The sequence below is a fragment of the Schistocerca nitens genome, chromosome 2 (assembly GCF_023898315.1).
Source record: "Schistocerca nitens isolate TAMUIC-IGC-003100 chromosome 2, iqSchNite1.1, whole genome shotgun sequence".
Classification (NCBI taxonomy): Eukaryota; Metazoa; Arthropoda; class Insecta; order Orthoptera; family Acrididae; genus Schistocerca; species Schistocerca nitens.
In genome coordinates this window covers 889557610-889562997 of record NC_064615.1, presented here as the reverse complement: position 1 = coordinate 889562997, position 5388 = coordinate 889557610, and positions in this window count along the sequence as shown.

Here is a 5388-nt window from a genome sequence, read left to right as displayed (position 1 = left end):
GTTTGTCAACTTTCTGGTCATGTCCTGAAAATAAACCTGTAGCTGCAGTAGCTCCACTAGTTTCTGTACTTTCAGGATCTATTTTTCCACCCTCGCCGCTGCTAGGTCGTTCTCTCTTTGGCTTGAAATATCGTTGTAGTGCATCCTTAATTATTAAATTAAAGTTTTGTTTTGTGCAGACGAGAGGGGATTGTTGTTAAAAGACCATACTTTCTCAAATGGTTCAAATGGCTCTGAGCCCTATGGGACTTAACATCTGAGGTCGTCAGTCCCCTAGAACTTAGAACTACTTAAACCTAACTAACCTAAGGACATCACACGCATCCATGCCCGAGGCAGGATTCGAACCTGCGACCGTAGCGGTCACACGGTTCGAGACTGAAGTGAACAGTCGGATCCAAAAACGTCAAGTAATGTTAAGTGCCACTTAAGGTTGTTGTTACGCTTTTCAATAGCAAACAGAAGTACATACAGGGACAGCAATATTTTAAGATTTACTAAATTTGACGTTGGTGAAATCAGCTGTGAGCTAAGTAGAGCTGAGAGCTGGTCACTTACCTCATGGGCAGAGGGATAAGTGGTGTGGTGTTGCGGTGTTAAAGGATTTGAGAGGGCTGGGGGGGGACGTTTTATTTGTTTTCCAGAACTAACAACTCACTGGTGTGTGCAACTCGTACTGATCAGGTGCTATGGCTAAATGTTTTAATAAACGTAACATGAATTCATGTACATTGCAGAGAAATTTGCCACAAATGCAGTAGGCCTACACATTTGTAGAAGGAATGTGAAATCAAATAAATGCTACTGGAATCCAAAATAACGGGTAGAAGAAAAATGACATTTATGTAATCGCTAAGTGTGTCATTAATTCGAAAAAGAGAACAGTCAACCCGAAGTATTCTGAGTGGTGCCCCCTTTTAAGGTCAATTCACACTGGCCATGATGTCATGCCACAGCATGTCCTGTCCAGACGTTCTTCAATGGATTTCAAATGGCGGCATTCACACTGGCTATCCTGTCATGTCATGTTAAGTCCTGTCACGTCCTGTCATGTCCCAGCAGTGTCAAGGTTTCTCGGGAAGAAAGTTTTGACGATTGATGCCATCCATCCGTTGTTGATCACGTGACGCCCCAAGCTCATTTCTTCCCGATACACAGCCATGCAAAGGTCTACATATTTCATTTCATCGTGGTTTTAGTGGTTGCTATCAGTTGCTTGTTGTTCGTTATTTATTATACATTATTTCCCTTCATTATTTCTTTTGTTAAAATTTACAATACATGACGAAAGATTAATTGATGCACTGAAGCAGCCATCTGAATTGTACGACATAAGTGTACTAAATTACTTGTTGTCTATTACTTTAATAAAGTGGATATTTATACATACCGGTACCTTATTTCATATTTTACAGTGGAATAGGTAGCAACTTGAAGTGGAAAAAGCACTGTGTGTAGAATCAGACTGATTAGTAAGCGGAATTTATTTGTATGTTGTCGGACATTTGCAGGTTTTCATAAAGAAATTGACTGAAACTTTTAGGCACTGCAATAGTAGCAAAAAAACAGGTGCTTTGACTTTCTAAAATATAAAATGCAGATTCCTCTTCATCGAAGTCGTTGCATAGAGTGTAAATTCCCCTTGTGTACCATGTAATGAGTTTTTTTCAGACCCACACTCCTTTTCTGCATTGTCTTGCACTTCTGTCTTCCTTCTCTAAAATACAAACCATCCCTGCAGGGTGCAAATCATTTGAGCCGAATAAATGTCACTGTTATACATTATAGACTCCAGCATCCATGTATATAAGCTTCTGCATTGTATATGGGCATTTTGCATGTAAAAATGGGTGAAAATGATCTTGTGAAGATCGCAGTTCCCACGAGAAAACAATTGGGGACAGTGAAGCAAGTTGAGATCACGTCACTTCAATTGAGTTGATGTGCCGGACTGTGTGAATACACCTTGACGGATGGTGCTTTGACGTGATGGTGCCGTGATGGCTAGAGCGAATTGGCCTTTAAAGATCAGTACTTGGGAGCTAAAAGCCATTTCATCGAACCCTACTGCAGCTAGTCTGTTGGGGGCTCATAACTTACTAATTTATGTACATTACCAATTAATAATAAGATCGGTACATATCTACATCTATACTCAGCAAATCACGTAAGTTGCATGGGAGAGGTATGTTCCATTGCACCAGTTCTTAGGGTTTATTTCTGTTCTATTCACATATGGAGAACGTGAAGAATGGTTCTTTTAATGCCCCTGTGTGTGCATTAATCATTATAATCTTATCTTTACGATCCCTATGTGAGTGATACGTAGGGGGTTGTAGTCTATCCCTAGAGCGATCATTTAAAGCCAGGTCTTGAAACTTCATTAATAGACTTTCTCAGGATATTGTACGTCTGTCTTCAAGAGTCTCCTAGTTCATTTCCTTCAGTATCTCTGTGACACTCTCCCATGGATTAAACGACCCTGTGACCATCCGTGCTGTCCTTCTCTGTATACATTAAATATCTCCTGTTAGTCCTGTCTGGTACTGGTCCCACACACTTGAGACAAAATTCTCGGATGGGTTGCACAGGTGATTTGTAAGCAGTCTTCTTTGTAGACTGACTGAACTTCCCCAGTTTTTTACCAATAAATCAAAGTCTACCACCTGCTTTACCCACGACTAAACTTATGGGATCGCTCCACTTCATATCACTACAAAATGTCACATTCAGATATCTGCATGAATTGGCCGATTCTGACAGTGACTCATTGATATTATAGTCATAGGATACTATATTTTTTCGTTTTGTGAAGTGCAAAGTCTTACACTTCTCAACATTTAAAACAAGTTGCCAATTTCTGCACCACATTGAAATCTTATCAAGATCTGACAGAATATTTACGCAGCTTCTCTCACAAAGTACTTCGTTATAGGTAACTACATCGTTTGCAAAAAGTCTGATTTTACTACTAATATTGTGTGTAAAGTCATGATTATACAATATGAACAGCAAGGGTACCAACACACTTTCCTGGTGTATGCCTGAAGCTACTTCTACAACTTATGATGACTCTCCATCCAAGATAACGTACTGTATCCTCCCTACCAAAAAGTCCTCAGTCCTGTCACAAATTTCACTTGATACTCCATATGACTGTAGTTCTGACAATAAGCATAGGTGTGACACTGAGTCAAATGCTTTTGGAAATCAAGAAATACTGCATCTACCTGGTTGCCTTGATCCAAAGCTCTCAGTATGTCGTGAGAAAGGTGCGAGTTGGGTAGTAATTGAAGGCATCATGCATTGCTCTCTCTACAGCCAAATGTGTTTCATTCAGCTCTCTCTATCTATAGCCCTACATTTCGTTTTTGTATATGATCAATGTTTTCGAAATCCATGCTGGTTGGCATTGAGGAGCTCATTCTGCTCAAGATACCTCATTATGTTTGAGCTCAGAATATGTTCTAAGATTCTACAACAAACCAGTGTAAAGAATATTGGATGGTAGTTTTGTGGATCACTTCTGCTACCCATCTTGTATATGGCTGTGACCTGCGCCTTTTTCCAAGAACTGGGCACAGTTTTCTGTTCCAGGTATCTATGATAGATTATAGTTAGAAGAGGGGCTAACTCAGCCACAAATTCAGTTCAGAATCTGACAGGGACTCCATCGGAGCCTGGAACTTTGTTCAGTTTTATCGATTTCAGCTGTTTCTCAACACCACTGACATTAATACTGATGTCATTCATCTTTTCAGTGAGGCAAGGATTAGATTGGGGCAATTATCCTGGGTTTTCCTTTATAAAACAACATTCGAAAATGAGTTAAGCGCTTCAGCTTTTGCTTTGCTCTCCATGATTTCAGTTCCTGTCTCATTTGCCAGGAACTGGACATTAAAAGCGTTTACACATAACCAGAATTTTTTTGAGTTCTGTGAAAGATTATTTGAAAATATTCTGCTATGGTAGTCATTGAAGGCATCATGCATTGCTCTCTCTACAGCCAAATGTGTTTCATTCAGCTCTCTCTATCTATAGCCCTACACTTCGTTTTTGTATATAATGCTTGTTTTAGTTGTCCTTTGTGCTTTCGTAATCACTGTTGCCACAACCATGTCATGGTGAGTGATACTAGTTTCGACGTGGACATCCTCAAAGAGGTCAGGTGTGTTTGTTGCCACTAGATCCAATATTTTCCATCGTGAGTGAGGTTCCTAACTATCTGGTCTAGCTGATTTTCTAGAGAAGGCCTTTAGTAAAGTTTCACAGGATGTCTTATCACGCCAACCACTTACAAAACTGTAATTTACCCAATTAATTGTTAGGTGATTTAAGTCTCCATCAATGATCACAGTGTGATTAGGGGAACCTACGTACAAATGAACTGAGATTTTCTCTAAATCTTTCGATTACATCAGGATATGGGTCTACTGTTTTTTTTTTTTTCTTTATTGAACTTCAATGCTCCGTATGGGGTGGGCTGGCAGCAGCATAGGCGCCGCTCTTCAGCTGAGAGACAGTACGTAACAGGGAGACCTTTAAAACAATATAAAGTATGGTGAAACAGACATATAAAAGGGGAAACATAATGGAAGATAGCGTAAAAAGGGAGTGACTGTAAAAATGGCCATAAAAATCTAAAAAGTGTACACAAAAAACCACATACTGTGATGATTAAAAGAAACACAAGGCGAAGTACGGCCAGAGCATAAAAGTTGCGATGGGCTGTGTAGCACATAACAATCACGGACAGCAACACTATGTACAAGTCCAGCACACGATTAAAATCATAGCTCTTGATGTCACTGCATAACAGCACCAAACACAACACTGACATAGCACATCGACGATGACGAACAACTGAGAGGATCTGCCAAGGGTATAGAGACGAGGTAGAAGGGGAGATAGGCGGCGCTAGAGGGCGGGAGAGGGGGACATAGGCGGGGGGCGCGCCGAAGGCGGAGAGGAGGGATAGAACGGGGGAGGGAAACAGTTGAGGAGGGGGTGCAGAGACTCATGGGGGGGGAGGAGGAAAAGCTGCTCTGGGGGAAGGATGGAAGAGGAAAAGGGCCGGCCGTGGTGGTCTAGCGGTTCTAGGCGCTCAGTCCGGAACCGCGCGGACGCTACGGTCGCAGGTGCGAATCCTGCCTCGGGCATGGATGTGTGTGATGTCCTTAGGTTAGTTAGGTTTAAGTAGTTCTAAGTTCTAGGGGACTGATGACCACAGATATTAAGTCCCATAGTGCTCAGAGCCTTTTGAACCAAGAGGAAAAGGGGGGCCCTGGGGAAAGGGGGGAACAAGGTCAAGCTGCAGTTGGTTGGTTGGTTGGTTGGTTGGTTGGTTGGTTGGTTTGAGGGATAAAGGGACCAAACTAAGCAAACAAG